The sequence below is a fragment of the Sciurus carolinensis genome, chromosome 11, assembly GCF_902686445.1.
Source record: "Sciurus carolinensis chromosome 11, mSciCar1.2, whole genome shotgun sequence".
Taxonomy (NCBI): Eukaryota; Metazoa; Chordata; class Mammalia; order Rodentia; family Sciuridae; genus Sciurus; species Sciurus carolinensis.
Window position 1 is genome coordinate 18850018 of NC_062223.1, and position 21872 is coordinate 18871889.

Consider the following 21872-nt stretch of genomic DNA (forward strand, 5'->3'; position numbering starts at 1 on the left):
AGCTCATTTGATGCCTTTATTGCAGTTCACAAATTACTGTCTTGTAGACATGTTTGTATGAGTTTCTGTAGTCCAATTAAACATGACAATTTATATTTATAAGTGTGAAATATTGGTCAAAATACTCTTTTATTATCAGGAATGCTGGTTCTTCCCTTTTCTCTTTCCCTTTCTGGCCACGAGATGGATAGTTTTGCTCCAGCGGGTCTTTCTGCATGATGTTACCACAGGCCCAAAGTGACAGGACCAATCAACTATGGATCAAAATATCCAAAATTATGAGTAAAAATAAACCTTTATTTGTTATAAGTTGATTATATCAGGAACTTCTTATCGTGATGGAAGATGACTACCACATTTATAAAGTGAAAGGATTTCAGGCTCATACAATTACTAATTTATTTTTCATTTCATGAATACCAAGATACCGAATATTGATGCTGAAGCAGTTTTTCTTAGAGAGCACATTTGATCTTACTTAACATTTATTCAATGTCCGTCTCATAAGTATACATGGGAAAGTGTTATGATTCTTTTTTCCAGGGAAAGAATGGCAAAAATCCACCCTTGGTTACACACACAGGTCACAGCAGGCACACATACCTTCTGACTTCTCTGAAATCCATTTACACAACTGCACAGACATACTTGAAGTGTTGGACTCTGAATTTATCAGACCCAGGAGACCATGGTAACCTGTAAGCATATTCCAATCAGCTAACACATTAACCTTGTAGCTAAGGTGAATTCTTCATATTTCAATCTAAAAACTGGTTTTGATTCAAAATTATTAAAGTTTGTGTTTTTGGATTTAGAGATAAACTTATTTGCCTGGAGTTTTTTTCAACATTTCCCTTTTCACCATTAGATAGAAACAAAACAATGAAATAATAAGGCATTTAAGTGATATATTTCCCAAATATGTGTTTTCCCCCCAAAGAAAATCTTGCGGAGTGGGGTTAACCTTCAGAATAATATCTTAATAAATAAGGGAGTCAAGTGGGAATGAACTATCAATATGTCTGTGATATCTTAAAAAATATGAATTACAACTTAGAAAAAGAAGCTCTGAACAAGGGTAGAAAATGTAATTTCAAGAAATGCAGAGAACTTCTGACTAGTTTTAGTGTAAGTCAGTGGAAGTCACTACTGTTTGGTTTTCCCCATCATATATATATATATATTTTTAAATAATATCAAATTCAAACTGGTTAAAATCCTCCAACAGTGAAGGAACGAGAACAGAAAATTACTGGGGAATGCGTGAGATTGAACAAATAATGGTATGTACTTACAGGAATAAGGCATAATGAACCCCACTCTTATATATAATGATAGTACACCAATAAACAATCTCAACATTTACCTAAAATATAAAACTGAAAGAAATCTAAATGTTTCTAAGATATTTTTATTATTGTTTTTCATTATACTTCATTCTGCTACTTTAGAATGCATTAAGATTTTAATAAGAAATGTTTATTTTCTTAGTGGTTCCTGATTGTTACTTGTTTTTATAACAGCATTTAGAGTCTGCTTTTTTTATCATGAATGTAGTCACAATGTTAAATGTTCTGTTTTGGTTTCCAGTAGTGAGAAATACTAATTCTCTTTGTGAACATTCACCATTTTCAGTAAATGCAGTGGGAAGGTTGTGAAGACATTTCAAAGAAATCCTTTCTTTAGTACTTATCATATCTTAGTATGAAATGGCTGTGAGATTGGATGTTTGGAAATAAACTGGAACAATTGGTCCTAGGAGGGAAATGCAAACTCTTGTAAGATTCTCCCACCTATGATGAGCTACCTCACATGTTGCAAGGGAGGCTTGGGTCCTTGGAGAAAGGGCATCAAACTTAATCAAAGTATATGCATACATCTTCTTCTAAGCCTTTACTTGAGTGGCTTGCAGCCATTTCCCTACATATTATAGATCTCCTGGGGATGTGATGGTTAATCTTGATTGTCAACTAGTTTGGATTAAGAGATGTCTAGGAAATTAGGAAGGCACATATCTGAGTCTATCTGTGAGAGTGTTTTCAGAGATGATGGGCAAGTCAGCCATCAAACTGAGTAAGGAAGGCCTGCTCTGAATGTGGGGCAAACATCCAATAGGGTGGGTGACCAGAAGTGGAAGAGGGAACCAGAAGTGGAAGAGGGAGGAAGTCCACAAGTGTGTACAAGCTGGATTCTCCTTGGGTACGTTTTTTGTTTGTCTGTTTTTGCTGTGGCCTTTGTCCCTGAGCATTAAACTGCAATTTCTTCAGCCTTGGATTGTGAATTCACACCAAGGAATCTCCAGAGAAATTACAGCTTTCAGCCTTGGACTGGGGTTGCATCACTGGTACCTCTTCTTCTGATCTTCCAACTTCTTAGACTGAGCAGGTACTGATTTCTCATCAACTGGGCTAAAGAAAACAACAAAATACTATTTTAGCTGAGTGCATGCCTCAGTTGTTTCCAATTTACAGCATATCATTATTTACCCAGGACCACATTTCATACTGGGTAGAGATACAAATAAAACTGAATCGTTTTAACTTTCTTTCCCTCATTTTTGGCACAGGAATTCATTCATGTTTAAATGTTCATATGCAATGGGAGTTCCCCAAATTTCTCCCAGTGGACGCTCTCTGCTAAAACAGCAAAGAAAATGCAATACCACATCCTTAGGAGAAATAGAGAGATAAAAAATTTCATTTAAGTCTTGAATGTTGTAGAGGTCAGGGTCTCATGTATCATATTCTACTAATCTCTTTTGGGTGGCAGGATGAATGGAGGGTCTTCAACATAGAAGTTATGATTGAACAGTATTTATATGTAGACAGTTCAAAGCAAGTTTGGAGAAATAGTAAGTTTTTTCCTTAGGAAATAAAATGGAGAGAATAAAATGAAGGGTAAAGTAGAAACAAATATTTATCTTCAAACACTACAATTTAAAGGGATTCTTGCTGGTACTCAACAGTTGAGCCTTGGAGGGATAATTAAAGACCTTCGAGTTCAGTATGTTTGCAGAACCTGAGATTGAGGTAGGCTGGGACTGTCACACTGTACTGAATCCTCAAAGTCATAGACTGTCATAGAAGAAGTTATAAATTCTTTATGTCCACACTTATATGCACACTTCGGACTATACTTGCATTCACAGATTGCCACTAGTTAAGTAGATTCTGTGGCATGCACTGAGAATGTCAGGCAGCCTGTTTCCCCACACATCCCAGTTGATGCCCAAGGGGTTTTTGTACATCATGGTCATAGCAGCTGACATTAAATCTATATCTCTATCTATACCATTAACTTCCCCTCATCTGAGCTGATTTGGCTGCTTCTACTCTTTAGGGTGCACATGCTAAAGACTAAAATCAATGTCGTGCCTGTGATATACCATCACTTTCTGGAAGGATTGGTGGATCACTTGGGTAGCAATATGTGATTAGATAACTTCTTGCTCAAATTCGCAGGGACAATGTTTGCTTTATAGAATAATAACTTTTTTATGATTTATTTAGTTGATCCATTTTTCCTGCCAGCATCCCTAGGTATTGAATTACCTAATCCCTTATGCATGAATTATTAGTGTGGTCACCGATTTATCCAGTTTATAATCCATTCTCCATGAAACTGTTCTGATAATTCTCCAAACATTTTATCTAATGTCGTCACACTTGTCTTTTTTAAATGTACTGAGGTCCTCTATTGTCTTTACGATTGGAATAGGAATGCCTATAGGTAAGTTTAAGCTGAGGTGCTGTTCTAATCAGAAACTATAACAGGGAATTTGGAAGAGAGTCACTAGTGTGCTCCGATGTCTGTACACATACACTCAGTGTCAATAGACTCTTGGGGGAGCACTTAACCCGGGGAAAAAGGGAATTTAATCATGTAGACTTGCTGCAAGGGCAAGGATTCAGAAGTGGTTTCTAGAATGTTTAAGTCATTAAAGTTGTTTTTGATTGGAATCCTAAAGGATTTGTATTCAAGTTATGGGAAAGAAGGAATAAAATATACTGTGAATGACAAAAGGTACCTTTTGAATTTCTGTAAAACCCCTTGAGTCTCCTCTGCATGGTGACTTGGAAAGATGGTTCCAAAATCAATGCAGAATTAAAGGGCACTCATTCCATCCATTTATCTGTTGCTCATCCACCCAAGCAAGCTCAGAATGGGGGAGGATGAACATGAAGAAAGAGCCCACAGAGCACCCTGGGATTGCTAAGGACCACATAGGAAAGGAAGGAAATTGGAGATGCTCAGAGAAAGTGTGTCAGGACCAGGGACAGAAGACACTTCTGAGAAAGACAGAAACAAGGACCAAGGGTTGTCACTCTGACTATTCTTTTAGATACGGGTGACTTTTGCATAATGGGAGAAATCCAGTGAAAACAATATGGAGAGATGAAAGCTGGGTTGTTTCTCCTTCTGTCAGTACAAATTGACTCAGAAAAAGAGTACATGTTGCTCTTGCCTCATTGTTACTGTATTGTAAGTCACCCATCCACCACCCCTACCTGAGACCAATGTGGAAATTTGGTTCAAGCTCCTCCATAGACTGTTAAATTGCAGCCTTCTTCTTTAGCTACTCACCTTTATAAATGGGGTAGACTCTCAGGACTTTGAGAGGCTTTTGAAAAACTCCCACGTCTGTCTGCTCTTGTTCATTCTTTCATGCTGTCTCCTATCAGTGAAAATTCTTACATACTATCTCACGGGTCACACAGGTAAAATATTTTTACTCATGCCACACAATTTTTAAAAAGTCAGTCTAGAATCTTTGGTGTTCCCCATGTTCATTCAGGAGACAAAGTGAATCACTCCCTGCAGGGGGACTAAACAAAACCCAGACCCAGTGTGATCTACACACGGAGCTCTGTGAAACACCTGGAATTCTGGAATTCTTTCAGTCTATCTCCATCCTCAGCCTTGATCAGAGTGGTGGTAAAGTTGTAAGTTCTTATACAAGACAAGCCCAAAGTTACACGTTTTATAGGTTTTATTGCATTCAGGACTTGAAGAGTTCAAAATATAAAAGCCTTCTGGAAAAGTACAGTTCTTTTCTTAACAGGGAAAAATTGAGATAAAATGAAGTTGTATAGAGGTGACCTTCCTTTAAGAAGGAAAATCATTTTGAAATAACAAAATGCACATCAACCATTTAAACATAACTATTGCATTTTATATTTCTACATTTTATGAGATGGTGCTAAATTTTGGAAATTGTTCTTGTAACTCCTTCTGGAATTTGAAAATGCTACTTAATTGTGCCTGAATTTCCACCTAGTCATGCTCTGAGGAGATGATCAAAGATGTGGGTATGGTCACATTTAGAGTCAGGGAAGGTCAAGTTTATAAATGTTTAAATTGCAGGTTCATCTAGTAGGCCATGAGACTGAAATGTGGTCGCTTAGTAATTAAATAAAGGTAAACCAATCAGGATGTTCTTATGATGTTGCTTGGGAAAACAGATGAAAAATGAAGAGAGATTTTTGACAAACTCCATAAAATTTTTCACTTTTGTTTGTGAAAATAATTACCTTAATAAGAAGACATGAAGAACTAGGAAGAAGTGCTGAAAATGATATGTTTCTTTACAATAGTTAATTTTTAAAGCATTTCTGAGTTGATACAAGGTTAATTTATATATGTAATGTCACAATCTTTTTTTGAATATCCATTCAAATCAAGCTTTTATTATATTAGGAAATTTAGTGGTAGTTTTTTTTTTTTTTCTTGTTGCCTTATCCACTTTAAGTACATTTGTTGATGTCTGCTTTCAATTGATAACAAAGAATTTCTGTATTTACATATGTCAAAACTACTTCTATGACTCCTACTTATAGAAAGGGAAGGTGTGAGCCAGGAGGATTGGTTGGTTCTCAGTGTTCTCTCTTGCATATCTTATTGGACCTCAGTGAGTGGCCAGTAGCAAACATGAATGAAATTATTCCACTCACTTCTAAAAAGTGTCAGTGAAATTAATGTGGAAGGTGATTATAAATAAGAGTCAAGCAACAGAGAGAAAGAAAGGAAGAAAGGAAGGAAGGACGGAGGGAAAGAAGGAAGGAAGGAAGGAGAGAGAGAGAAAGGGAGGGAGCGTGGGAAGGAAGGAAGGAACAAAGGAAAGAAGCAGGGAAGGAAAGAAAGAAGGAAGGAGTGAGGGAGGGAGGGAGGGAAAGAAGGAAGAAAGGACAAAAAAATCTCTCTTCTCCACCCATATAATAGGAAATTATCTGATTATCTGGAATTCATAGGCACTGTGTTCTCTCCACAATTCCCATGTGCTTCTGGATCAGCTGGGCCATGATGCAGAGGTGGAATTGCAGCTCCAGAATTCATCATTTCTTTTTTTTTTTCTTTTTCTTTTTCCCTGAGCAGGGATTGAACCTAGAGGTGCTTTTCCACTCAACTACATCCCCAAAGCTTTTTAATATTTTATTTAAAGACAGGGTTGTACTAAGTTTCTTAGGGCTTTGCTAAGTTGCTGAGGCTGGCTTTGAACTCACAATCTTCTTGCCTGAGTCTCCTGAGTCGTAGGGATTACAGACATACACCACCAATCCCAGCCCATAATTCACCTTTTCATACACAAGAATACACTCACAAATATACCATTGGTTTTATCTCTCTGAAGAACCCAAGCAAATACAACCATTGAGTTTCTGATTTTCTAATAGAACATTTAAATCCAAAAATTTTTCTTGCATAGAGAAGCCTTCTTTTAGACATTTCTTCTTTTTAGAATTTTCTTGACATTGCATACATGCATCAAATATCATAACTCATAAAGATGTATAAATATAATATCTCAATAAAATGTAAAATACACTTAAAAATAAAATTTTAGTTTATTAAAACCCATACATCTGAAAGACATATCTTAGAAACCTTATAAATTTTAAGAATCTAAACTTCTTCTATGATTTGAATAAAGTAACTACTTCAATGTGTTTATACTGCAATTTCAAGTTATTTGGGAAAATTCTTAGTAATTTTTAACCAAAATTGCAGATGAAACAATTCCCTATCATAAATGAGAAAACTTACTAATTAGTATACATTTAATCAAATCTAAAACATGAATGCCAAAATGCTACAATTTTATCATTATTTTTTATATTTTCCTAGGATGACTATTAACTGTACTTAATCATTTTTATCGGGTCTTGGGATATTGTTTATACATAATTCTGGTGTCAACATCATTCTTAAAATGGAGAAAAAAAATTTAAATTACACTTAGGTCAGTCAAGTTTATACTAACTGTATATATGTATATACTGATTCTTCTTTGGAGAATGGAACTTGATTGCTTCTCCTAAATGGATACAATGGAGACCTGGACAGTGGTAGAACTGGCCTCTCTGTAGTTAGATGTCACTGTTTAGGACACTGGGAAGTCTTGACAAGACGCTTGTCACATACATTGCACTTTTAGTAGCCAGCGTTCCCCTTGATTTTCCATATTCACAACTGACATAAAAAGAGTGATGTTCTACCACTGAAATGGGTGATCTGGGTCTGCTGATATTCCTCAAAAAGAAGGTAGGTTATAGGAATTTTATTATCATTAGCTGGAAATAAAACATACCTTTTAGAAAACCAGAGACTGAGCTGGAGTAACGTTCCAAACACAGCATCCTGGAATTCCACTGTTAGCCCGTTTCTGTTGGTTACTGTGAATGACAACTGGCACTGAGAGTCTCCCTGGACCTCACATTCCATGGGCACATGCCTGACAAGCCAAGAACATTTCTGTCTATTCTGTGGGGAGCTCATGCGTTTTCCAACTTCATGTGACTGCTTTATGGTTTCTTAGAATTATTCTTAAAAAATTTAAACCAATACAAACACGATGTATTTTTGGTTTAAACACTTAATTTACAGGTTGGCACAGTGGCACACACCTGTCATCCCACCAATTCCAGAGGCTCAGGCAGGGGGATCGAAAGTTCAAGTCCAACCTTGGCAAATTAGTGAGGCCCTAAGCAACTTAGTGAGAGCCTGTCACAAAATAAAAAACAAAAAGGGCTGGGAATGTGGCTCAGTCATGAAATGATGCTGGGTTAAAGCCCAGGTATGAAAAATTTAAAAAAAAAATTAAATAACACATTAATATTATCTTACTTTAAAAATATAATCAAGATTAAGTGTAACATTATCATGTTTACCCTATTATTTAATCATTAACTCTTTATATTCTTTCTGAAAATTTTTCTCTATTGAGTCCTGGAGGCTCTTAGACTTCTCTTCCTCATGTTGTTCTGCTTAACTCTAGTTATTATTATAACAACTTTCTTCTGATGATCAGAATGGTGTTATTTATCTTCATATGTTCATGCATATATAAGAAAGTGGGGTTGAGCGATTTGTGAGGTGAACCTCAGAAATCATCTATGGAACCTTGACTAGCTTTCCTTGTAGGGATATATAGATGAGAAGGATCACACCTGCTAGAAATACTGTCCACTACACTATTTATTAGGTGCCTCTGGATCATTGTACTAAAGTTTCTGAGTGAAAGAAAGTGCCTCTAAAAATGATTAAGAATCTATTAAGGAAAAGTAAAGGGATGAATGTTATCTGTTACTAGGAAAATATAACTAACTCACTCAATATACTTATTCCTTAGAGTAGGAAATACCTATATGAATAATATTCTAACCAGGGAACGAATAAGCACAGATTATAATAATTATGCTTATATAATGATGTCAAATACTATGGATATCAATAGTGAAATAATAAAAAGTAAAAAAATAAAAATTTGTATGTACCAAATGTGTCTTCTCTTAAGAGGAGCAGGGTCAAATGTTAGAATTTCAAGATACACAATTTTTTGGCTTAAGTATTTTGTTTTTAATATAGAGTACCATAAAACTCAGTCCAAATTCTTAACATTTCATGTTAAATTCACCTCTGTGTTACCAACTCTCATATAAGATTCTTAATCCACCATGTGCTGAGGGTTGAAATCCTATAATTTGCGTTGAGTCACAAGGGAGCACAAGGGCAGCTCTGCTTGATAGACAAATAACCTCATCAACAACTGAATCTGCTCCCTGCTCAGAAGGACAGCCATGATCATTTGAAGAATTTGTTCAGAGCCCCTTTCACATCCTTATTCTTCAGGCTGTAGATCAAGGGATTCAACATGGGGAACACCACAGTGTAAAAGGTAGAAACCATTTTGTCCCTCTCAAGGGAATAGCTGGAACTTGGGTGAGAGTAGATGTAGAGGATGGAGCCATAGTACAAGGTGACAGAGACCAGGTGGGAGGAGCAGGTGGAGAAGGCCTTGAGGCGGCCCTGGGTGGAGCGGATCCTCAGGATGGTGGCAATGATGAAGAGGTAGGAGGCCAGGATGAGGGCGATGGGGGTGATGACGTTGGAGCTCAGGAGAAAGTACATCAGAGCCTGGTAGCCCTCCTTCCTGCCACAGGCCAGCTTCACCAGGGGAAGCAAGTCACAGAAAAAGTCATCAATGACATTGTCATTACAGAAATCAAAGGAGAAAGTTTTCTTGGTGATGATAGAAGAGTTAATAAAGCCACCAAGATATGAGGCTATGACCAAAAACACACCTAGTTTTATGGACATGGCCTGAGAATAAAGCAGTGGCTTTGAGATGGCCACATAGCGGTCATAAGCCATGGCAGCCAGCAGGTAACACTCAGTATAGTCCAGCCCAGCAGAAAAGAAGAACTGAGCCAGGCAACCAGCAAAGGAGATGCTTTTATCATTGGAGATGCAGATTGCTAGGATCTTTGGAGTGTAGACTCAGGACAACCAGAGATCCAGAAAGGACAGGTTTCCAATGAAAAAAATACATGGGTGTGTGGAGCCTGGCGTCATTACAGATCAGCACTATGAGGGTGGCGTTTCCTGCCACAGTCAAAATGTACATGATAAGGAAGGCCGCAAAGAGGACCAGCTGCATCACGGGGTCTGTTGTGAAGCCCAGCAGGATGAACTTGGTCACTGTGCGATTTCCCCTCGGCATGACTTAGAATATTCAACTTTAGAAGAGTGAATACGAGAGTCCCAATGGAATCATTTTACTAAAAAATAATATAGTAAATATGATAAACATGTAACAGTACAGTTCTGGTCATTTAAGTCTAGGAAGCAATAATCTAAGTGCTCATTTGGAAATAAGCTTATATGTTGTAACTAGTTAAAGAATAATTCCAGTGATTAGGATGTTTGCTTGTACTCTGCCCTTCCTCCTGGCCCCTAGGAAAACACTCAGTTCACTTTTCACTTTTCGTCTTGGTGTTAATCAATATCAATATTAATAAACCGACTTATTTCTGAGTAAATTAAAAAAATAAGATTGGCCCACTTTCCTTTTGGTACTCTTCCTGCATGAGAGACTCAATGACCTCACATAACTAAATCCAATAATTACGTTTATGTTGTCATCCGATTTGATCTGTCTCCAGTATTTGCCATGTTCTTTTTTTCTAGGAAATGCTCCTTCTCTTCGTGTTACTTTGTGTTATTTTGATAGATTTTGAATTTTAGAATGCTTCCAGAATCAAATCTGGGTCCTTCGTAGTTTAACTACTGTAAACAGCCCCTGCTAATCTCATCCAGTCCAATGGTTTTAAATTTTCTTAATATGTGAATATGTCTGAGTGTTGTGTATCTTAACCATGAGACTTTTCCACATTCTCCAGACATTTTGGTACAAATAACCATTTAGTGTCTGCTACAGTAAGTCTACTGGGCTTTGCAGAAAAAAAAAAATGTTATTCTTCCTAACCCTCTTACTCTTTCAGTCTGCAGAGCAGAAAATGGCTTTATTTCAGCTCAGGGAAAGTGGTTTAATAATGTTGTTGCGTGAGGTTAGCCTCACTCTCTCTGACTGATTGGAATATCCTCTGGTCTCTACCTTCAAAATATGTCCAGAAGCTGGCCAGCTTTCCCCAGCTCCAATGATGGAGAAAGCCACATCATCCCACGGGCATTACTGCAGAAGACTGCAGGCCATCTCCCTGCTCCTGTTCTTACCCCACTTGACTCGCTCAAGTGACTCTCAAGTCTCTCAAGTGGGCCACAGGTCCCATCATGATGTATCTTGTCACTCTTCCATTCCAAACACTCCAGGGACTTCTCTACTTAATCAGAGCAAAAGCCTAAGTCCTTGCAAAGCCACCTAAGGTCCTGGGCTCTGGGCCCCTTCTCCTCTCTGCTCCCAGTGCCCACTGCTCTCTGAAAGCATAAAGGGTTTGTGGTTGAAAAATTGAAGATTCCTGGATTCAACTTGTCTCTTAACATCTTTTGAATTGAATATGCTCTTAATCTGATGATTCTGAAAATCTCATGATTTATAAAAATAGTAGCTAAAAATTGACAATGATTAAGTGGCGCTGCTTTCCCGGGGGACCAGATACTTCCCTAGTAAGCCAGCTTCTTTCCTCTTGATACCAGCTGAGCAGTTACAAGTGGGCTCCAATGTCCCTTTCATTTAGGATTTAACACCTTTTCTCAAAACCAACAGCATAAGGGTGAGAAGTTCAGATTTTGTCACAGACAAGTTCCTTGCAAATGTGGTCAATGAAAATTTCCAGTCTCTGCCCAAATCATCTGCTGCAATATCTGTGCCTTTGTCATAGAGCCAAGCCTGATTGTGGGACCAGCACACTTACCTGACATTCACGGTCACGACCAACATAGGACCACACCATGGATCCAGGTGACTTATTCCTGCTGAGGCTCCCCAGTGTATTTCATTACTCAAGCACCTCAGGGATCATAGTTTAGAATGTCTCTGATTCAAAGCAATTAACTGAAGAGTGACTTGACATTATTAGCTTGTTTGGTGCACAAAATGAAAATTAGTTTTTAAATGATGATTTTAATATGTTTAAAGCCTACTCTTTACAAAATCTCTACCTAGGAAATGATTTTTTAAAGAATTTAACCTTTATTTTTTATTTATTTGTTTTTTATATGGTGTTGAGGATCAAATCCAGTCTCTCACTTGTGGCATGCAAATGCTTTACCACTGAGCTACAACCTAGACCCTAGGAAGTTTTAAATGAATAAAAAGGTCTATAAATATTGTCAAATAACTCTTCTAATATGTGTTGTAAATAATATCATAGTCCCACAAATATGTACAGAACAATTAATTAGCCTGCACATGAACATTTAGAAGTATGCACAAATAAGATTTGAGTCTAGACAATTTGATCATAAAATTCATGATTTTTATGCTGTATCGAGGGAAGTTCATCCAACGATAGTCTTTGAATATCTATCCATCTGTGACTCGATTGCTTCAGAGGTGAACTTCATTCATCTTAAGTGTCTATAAAGGTAGAATTTTGTAACAAACATATTCATTCACGCTTCTAAAACCATTGCTCAATTTTAAGGTATAAAAGCTGTCACAGTAGTTCATGTTACAGTGGCAATGTGACCATTTTAACCAACGTATCATACTTCCTAAAAGTAACTTGTCTACTTTCTCCATTATTGATCATAATATTTTTTGAGCATATAATATGTGACAAGTAGTCTGCTGAGTCCTTTAGAAGAGTCATCTCATTTCAACAGTAAGAAACTTGTAAAGCAGAAGTCCTTACATTCCTATTTTGAAGAAGAGGTTTCTGAGATACAAGGATGGGTCTATGCACACTGCTCAAGGTCACACCGTGTGGACTCAGGTAGAGCCAGGATACAAAACCATTTCTCCCAGGGCTTCTCATCTGTCCAACGTCTGCATATCTGTCTGGCATTTACTGTGTTCTAGATTCTCTGCTGGGCACTGAGGTCAAGAGGCATTAGTGAGACCTGGGCCTGATGACGAGAAGGTGGTAGTTCAATGGAAGGAATAAAAAATTTTAAACAAATAGATGCATTAATATGACAAAATTTCATTCCTGATTGTTGGAGGATGGTCAGGGTATAGACTCTGCTGCTTCCCCTAAAGGACAATTCTAAACTCCAGAGGGAGAGATTTTGTGTGTGAGGGGACATGTTCCCCTAGAAGGAGGAAGTTTGCTGTTGTACTTGAAGGATAAGTAGACAGTTACCATGAGGTAGGAGGACATTCCTGTCAAAGGAAAATGAGCTGCACCTGTGAAGACACTGAGGAAAAAACAGAATGGGGTGTAGGAAATGTCATCAGTCTGGCAGATCTGTCTGAAGATTACACATTTTATGGGAACACTAGGAACGACGTGAGAGGAGATCACAGAGGCTTTCTAATGTCCTAGTCTGAGCATTCGTAGAGATCCTGGCTTAACCTGGACCAAAATTAAACACTTGGAACTCCAGGCTCCATGGCAGAAGGGCTGCTGGTGTTAGGGAAGCAACCAGCACTGTCCAGGTGAAGACTGCCTGCTGGCCTGTGTGGTCAGTGCCTCCTCTCAGTTCCCCTCCTGCTGCTGCACCAGAGGTGGAGGAAACCCAGGTGTCCAGAGAAGGAAGATGACTCCTGGGATCACAAAACACCCAGGGGCGGATCTGAGGCTAAAGCTCAGTGCTCCGAACTCTGCACTGGGTTCCCTTTGTCCACAGCCACTCCTTAAAAATTAAAAAGGATGTTTTTGGGGTCAGTGATATTTTTGGAACCTCAATTCTGTAAATTTTCTCAGTAGAAAGTGCTCATAATCGCAATACAAATAAAGAAAAACACAATAGTGCAATCTTTCCATCATGTTTCTCTTACGCCTTAAACATGAATCTAGGTCCCAGGTTGAAGTTGTGTTTTAAGAAAGGAGATCTCTTCTGGTTGACGTCACCCAGTAACGACCTGATGACCATGGTAAGCTGTCAACTAAGGTTCTTTGTAAATTACCTTGTGTTCTTCTGCCCTCTGAGGAAAAACTAAAATTGTTTTAACTTTTCACTTTATTTGGGCATGAATATAGAAACAATCATGCTGTGGGGCTCTTGTAACACAGTTCATAAAATTTTATCTCTTTAACAAACACCTCTCTTTGACTGCTTTATCAGCTGTGTCAGTTGTATGATTTCTTTTCCCATCTTTTTCTTTGACATAAATGGCTCCCTCTCAGCACAAACAATAGCATAAGCTCACTATCCCTTTTTACCTTTAGTAGTTTCAGGAACTTGCATTGAATGATGGTGGTGAATGAAAAAGAGGTTTATGGCTCCTGCCATATAATAGAATGTAAAAGAATGCTGGATTATTATAAGACTAAAGCAGAGCTTCTAAGCCATTAGTTATTCCTAAATCATGCAACCTAATAAACTTTCAGCAACACCTTATTCTGACTTTCCAATATCCAAACAGTTATTTCCAGAATTATTTATAGTAATTATTAGATCCAAGTGATTTGTACTCATGGAATTCCTCATGGCTCTGTAGCTTGGTGGAATAGTAAAGAAGGCAATTTAAAAAAGTATAATCAGATCAACCTCATTTAATAAGATTCAGAAAACTTTGATTTAGAAAATGTGATCCTCAGTGGTGGGTAAATTCAGATATAATTTTCCCTTGGCTTCTGTACTCTGTTTCATTGAACCCAAACAAACATAGATAGAGGTGACATAGATTTAGAGGGAGATTTAGATATAATGCACATGTCTATGCAGGCATGTTTGGAGGTTTATAAGTGCATACTTTCTGTACTACAATAGGATGCTGGGTTTATTCCCTTTTTACCTTTAGGTCAACTTCTTTTCTTTTTCATTTTGTTTTCTGATTCATAAATCAACATCTCCAAACTCTACCAATGAATTTGACCAAAATGTGGAGAAACTGAGGAGAGTAAAGAGACTGCAGTGAGTGTCTTCATTCCTGAGGGCTCTTTCCTTCAGAGACACAGACCCTAACATTCATCCTTGATTAGTGATCAATGCCGATGTCCCTGTGCAGTTGTCTTCACCATAGATTCAATTTCTTTCTTTGGGGATGTGTGTGTGTGTGTGTGTGTGTGTGTGTGTGTGTGTGTGCTGATAACTGCCATTCACCCATCTCCCATCTCACCTTCCTGTAGTAAGAATCTATAGCCTATGTCCAGCCTGTGCTTTGGACCTGTGCTTATGCCACACTCCTGTCACATCTTTCTGTAGTCTTTTTAAAAATTTTCCCTACATTGCTGGTTTGAGTGGGACATCTATTTTTGGACAAGTCTCTCGGGTACTAGTAAATGGTATTAGGAGTTGGCTATGGATCAGATCCTCAATTTTATGTGATTAGTTTGCTCATATATTTTTTGAGTAGGGAGGTTTTTAAAATTTTTCAATTTGTTTTAGTTAGTTGTACATTTGTTGCCAAGGAAATGGGACAGTGTTCAGCCAGGCCTTGTGGTGACATCATGAGCATTCACATGACCACCAGTGATGGTATGGCATTATGTAAGTGTGGAGGCAAAGCACTAATAGATCAATTGATCATAGCATTGATTACCATCATGACGATATTGTAAGATTATCTTTAATACTGTTATCAGGACTTTGATTTAAAGTTATTAATATTTTACATAAATGATGTAAAACTTGGAAAAACCCAACTGAAGACTAAAAGTGGTCTCTTATGTATTTCTTTGGGGACAATTTGGGTGATGCACAAGTCAGGGTTTGATTATGATTATAGCAAAGCAGTTTCAATTAAGTGCTAAACTTTACTAGGATTCTCTGGTAAGTGAAAAGAATTGAGGGGGGAAGGATTGGGTGTACAGGTATTGGGTGGCCAAGGGTAGCCCTTGCCTACAGAAGTAACTCCTAATTCTCTGAAACACCCACCCCTCCAGGGGGACCAGCTTTCCTCTAAACAAAGTTTTCCAATGACTGCATTACACAGGGAGCTGCCTCACAGCCCATGTGAATCTCCTCAGCTTCCTGCCGCCTCACTCGCCTTTGCCTCCATGTAGAATGTTAAATAGCATTAACCCAGATAAAGAAATTCAAGACTTGCTTTAGGAGGCAATGTGTGCTAAAAGAATTCTAGGATCTCACCAATATGTACTAGCAAGTGGGAGTCTTCAAAACATGTATGGTTCTGGTTTAGGGTTGTAAACAGAGAATGAAATGTGAGGATTCATCAAACCAAATCTGTCAACTCTGATGCACAGACAGGAAGAAGAAATCTGTTTTGCTTACTCCAGTACCAGAGAGGCCTCTAATGATCAAATCTGAGAGATTTCAATTTCAGTTCCATCAACAAAGGTGACAGAACCTTCTGGCCTTCATATAGCAGAGGCAAGAGTACACCCTGCTTTCTTTTATCAGGCTATGGTAATGGCCTATTCTGTCTCACAGTTTGGAGGGGCTTTGGTAGCCCTGACAGTTTACAAAACATTACGCTAAAAGGCCAACAGATGTGTCCATTGTGCATATGCTGAGTAAAACTCCATTGTGTGTAATGTCACATTTTTTTCATTCATTCATCTCTTGATGGACATCTGGCCTGGTTCCGACTTCCTATTGTGATTCGTGCTGTAAGAAACATTGATGTGCCTGTATTTTAGTTCTCTTGAATAAATACTAAGGACTGAGATAGCTTGGTTATATGGTGGTTCTATTCCCAGTCTTGTGAGGAATCTCCATACTGATTTACAAAATGATTCTACTAATTCACATACAATGTGTGAGTGTACCTTACTCCCCACATCCTCTCCTGCATTTATTATCATCTGTGTCCTAGATCATCATCATTCTAACAAGAATGAGATGAAATGTCAAGGTAGTTTTTTAATTTATTTTTAAATTTTGATTCATTGTACACAAATGGGGCACAACAGTTGTTTCACTGATTTTACATGAAGTAGATTCACACCATTTGTGCAATCATACTTGTACATAGGGTAATGACGTTTGTCTCATTGTTATTTTTCCTTGCCCCGCCCCCTCCCCACCCTTCTTTTTCCTCTATACAATCCGTCCTTCCTCCATTCTTACCTCTCTCCCAATCCGTGTTATGTATCATCATTCACTTATCTGAGAGATCATTTGGTGTTTTGATTTGTCTTTTTCTGATTGTCACCTCCAAGAGGATGTGTTAGCCTTACAGTAGGCTACCATAACACTTTGCCTATGATTCACTTTTAACACTTGTTTTTTTTTTTTTTTTTCTGTGACACAGGACAATTGCATTTATCTCATTCCCCTTATGAACATATGTGTATAAATCACATTTTCATCAAGTATTAAACATAAATTAACTGAAATATTATTAATGGCATTATATTTTTCAAGAATAGGGAAAATAGAATTGAATCTCAACTCAATCTCTCTCTGACATTTTCACTATTAACCACTTTCACATCCATTTTGGCCTGTAGAGCTGCTAGTAATGCTAACATCTCTTCGTTGATTAAAATATGTTTGATCCTCAAGGAATAAACTTAATTGATGTTTTCAGGAGCTGGATCAATTGTTGAGGTTTAATCCCTATCTAACATTCATATACACAGTTTGATGTGTACATTCAGAAGATCTTTAGCCCAGATTGAGATATAAGCCATCACGTTAAATAATTTAGAATGAAGAATGAAAGGGTAGATTAATTTTGTATATTTAGTGAAGACATAACATTTCCCATGGGGAGTCTGCTAGGTTCCTCTCTAATCGCTGAGGTGAGGCCCTCTGATGAGACTGAGGACAAGAAAGTATGGTACGTGGAGTTTCAGGACAGGAAATGATGGGCAGAGCAGAAGAGTGCTCTCATCAGCAGCAGTGGAGGTTTTAATCAGGGCTGAGAGTCCTGTGGAGGGTGGAGCCTATGGATTTCTGCTGGAACTATTCTGACTTATTGAGTTAATACCATCAACAGGCGAGAAACCACATACATTTGTAAGAAACTGGACCACTCATGCAGTTAATGATTCAGAAAGTTTGAAAATAGCATAGAGACTAGTGGAACAGTGCTAGATGATGCATTTGTTAGAGGAGAAAGAAGTTAGAGGTATGTTTTTGCACATAGAGTACCAAGTGATTCCCAACAAATTTCTCAAAGTCGATTCTCACACCAGCCCATATGAGGCAAGTCAATATTTTTACATACAAACAATATGTTTTTCTGTGAGAAATTAGTCAATCAGATTAATATTAAAATGTGGATTTTTAACACCACAAAATATAAAATGTGGATGTCTTTTCCTAGGAGGTGAGTCTCTCGAACATATCATATTGTTGGATATAATTTTTAACCCAATCTGCCAGTTTTTGTCTTTTGATTTATGAGTTTAGGCCACTAACATTCAGGGTTATTATTGCCATATGATTTGTATTCCCAGTCACTTTGGTTTATTTCTCATTTTTAACTTGATTTAGTTTATTCTTTGATTGACTTTTCCTTTAGTGTAGTTCTTTCCTTTGCTGGTATTCACTTTTAAAAAAAAAATTCTCTTATGGAATATTTTGCTGAGAGTGTTCTGTAGTGCAGGATTTCTGGTTGTGAATTCTTCTAACTTTTGTTTATTAGATGAAGTTTTTATTTCATTGTCAATATAAAGCTTACTTTTGCTGGATATTCACTTCTTGGTTGGCATGCATTTTCCTTTAGAACTTGGTATTTGTTGTTCCAGGACATCCTAGCTTTGAGGGTTTGGATTGAGAAATCAGCTGAGATTCAAATTCATTTCCCCCTATATGTAATCTTATATTTTTCTCTCATGGCCTTTAAAATTCTAATCTTTTTCTGTATGGTGGACATTTGCATTATCCAACAATATACCGTCTCCAAGAGACTCAGCTCATAGGAAAAGACATCCACACACTGAAGGTCAAAGGATGGGAAAAAAACATATCACTCACATGTACTGTGAAAACAAGTGGGGGTTTCCATCCTCATATCACATAAAGTGGACTTTAAGCCAAAGTTAATCAGACGGTACAAAGAAGGACTTTCATTTTACTGTAAGGAATTATATATCATCAAGACATAACTTATAAAAATTTATACCCCAAACAATGGAGCATCTACATACATCAAACAAACCCTTCTCAACTAAAAGAGTCAGATAGTCCACAACACAATAATACTGGGTGACTTTGACACATCTCTCTCACTACTGGATAGATCTTCCAAACAAAACTAAATTAAGACACTATAGAACAAAATAATGCAATCAATAATTTAGACTTAACAGACATATATAGAATATTTCATTCAAGTGAATAGGCTTCTTCTCAGCAGCACATAGATCCTTCTGAAAAATAGAATCATGTGTTATGCCACAAAGCAACTCTTAGCAAGTACAAAAAAAGAGAGATACTACCCTTCATTCTTTCAGATCATAATGGAGAGAAATTAGAAATCAATAATAAAATAAAATTAGAAACTCCAACACCAGGAGACTAAATTATATGCTATTGAATGATGAATGGGTAGCAGAAGAAATCAGAGATGAAATTAAAAATACTTAGAGGTAAATGAGAACCCTGATACAATATAACAAAACCTCTGGGACACTATCAAGGCCCTTCTAAGGAGAAAGTTCATTGCATTGTGCTTATTTATTAAAATAATAGAAAGTCAATGAATAAATGATCTAATATTACACCAATAATCCTCAAATTATTCATGACAAAAAAATGAGGGAACCCTTCCAAACACATTCTATGAGGCTAGTGTAACCCTGATACCAAAACTGGACAAAGACATCAAGGAAAGAAAACTTCAGACCAATATCCTTGATGAAAACAGATGCAAAAAATTCTCAATAAAATTTTGGCAATTCGCACTACAAAAACATTTAATAGATAGTTCACCATGTTCAAGTGGGGTTCATCCCAGGAATGCAAGATTGGTTCAACATATGGAAATCAATAAACATAATTCATCATATCAACAGACTAAAAGACAAGAATCATGAACACCTCAATAGATGTAGAAAAAACATTTGACAAAACATAGCACCCAAACACCAGAAAAACTAGGAATAGTAATAGTAGAAACATACCTCAACATTGTGAAAGTTACATATGCTACACCCAAGTCAATATTATTCTAAAAGGAGAAAAAATTGAAGGCATTCCCCTTAAAAATTCTCTTTCATCACTTCTACTCAACATATTCCTAGAAAAATCTAGCCAGAGCAACTAAATAAATGTAAGAAATTAAAAGAATATGAACAGGAAAAGAAGAATTTAAAGTATTACTATTTGCCAAGTGCATGCTTCTATATTTAGAAGATCCAAAAATTTCTACCAGAAAACTTCTAGAGCTAATAAATGAATTCAGCAAAGTAGCAGGATGTAAAATCAACACCCATAAATCAAATGCATTTTTATACATCAGTTATGAATCTTCTGAAAGAAAAATTAAAAAAACTATCCCATTCAGAGTGGCCTCAAAAAAATAACATAAAATACTTGGGAATCAATCTAACAAAAGAGGTGAAAGACCTCTACAGTTGAAAACTACAGAACACTAAAGAAAGAAATTGATGAAGACATTAGAAGTTGGAAAAAGTTCCTGTGTTCTTGAATAGGTGGAATTAATATTGTCAAAATGACCATATTACCAAAAGCATTATACAGGTTTAATGTAATTCCTGTTAAAATCTCAATGATCTTCTTCATAGAAATAGAAAAAGCAATCATGAAACTCATTTGGAAAAATAAGAGACCCAGAATAGTGAAAACAATCTTTAGCAAGAAAAGTGAAGCAGTAGGCATCATAATACCAGGCCTTAAATTATACTACAGAGCCATAGTAACAAAAATGGTATTGTCATTAAAACAGATATGTAGACCAGTGTTACAGAATAGAAGACACAGAGAAACACACATAAATAGAGTTATGCCATATTAGACAATCTAAGCAAAATAAGCCAATTCCCAAAACACCAAATGTTTTCTCTGATATGCAGAAGCTAATTCATAACAAGGGGGTGTGGCTAGAGAAGAATAGAGGTATATTGGATTAGTCATAGTGGAGTGAAAGGAGGTGATGGGGTTTGTGGATAGGAAGGACAGTAGAATGAATTGGATGTTATTAACCTATATACATATATGATTATGTGACAGATGTGATTTTATATCATGTGCAACAAGATCAATGAGAAGTTATACTCCATATAATTATGCTGTGTCAAAGTGCATTCTACTGTCATGTATAACTAATTAGAACAAAAAAAGATGAGGAAGTTCAAGAAAAAAATTAGAAAAAATAAAATTTGAATATTTTCCATTTATTTGCTTTTTCAAATTTAAGTGGAAAGATTTATCTCAATTGTTCTCTCATTCTGATTCTTTGCATAAATAAAAATATGAAAATTTTAAAATAGAATCTTAGGGGTAAATATTTCTGTGGACTAAAAGACCAAATTGTTCATTAATATGTCTAATTTTCCAACCCCGAAATGAACTTTACCTTTTTTGGAAAGCAGAATGGAAATGTAAATAACATTTGTCTTTAAATGTATATTTACTGTTGAAGTATTGAGCTTCTATTTATTCATTTTCTGATATGTACATATTACTATCAATCATCGTAATAAATCATAAAGTTTACAAAACGTTTCTTTTAGAACCAAATATTACGGGCTCAGTGTAACAGAATGGATATATAAGAATAGTTGTATATTTCAGATCTGGAAGGGCAATGCACCCATTTTTTTGTAGGTATCACGCAATCAAAGATTCTTAGTAAGAAGACAATGTTAATTCATTTCCATAGCAAAGTCTAAAACTCACATGGATATCAAATAGCAATTTGACATGACCAACCCTGATCTCCTTATGCCTTCTAATTTCCTCCAATTATAGCACTTCCCATTTCAAATCATTGACAGTTCTGTATGTTCTTTTGCATTGACAAGGTTAAATAAACTGATAAATACATATCCAATAAAGTGTAAACTTTTCTCACTGTTAAATACCACATAAACAATCCATAAGATAATTCTGTTGTTCCACCTTCTAAAGATCCATCTCTTTACACCAGCTAC

At 36.7% G+C, this 21872-nt stretch overlaps 1 pseudogene; it reads right to left on the reverse strand.

The window, feature by feature from the left end:
- Positions 1-9078: 9078 nt before the first annotated feature.
- Positions 9079-9997, reverse strand: LOC124960224 (olfactory receptor 1013-like; annotated as a pseudogene).
- Between the last annotated feature and the right edge of the window lie 11875 nt (positions 9998-21872).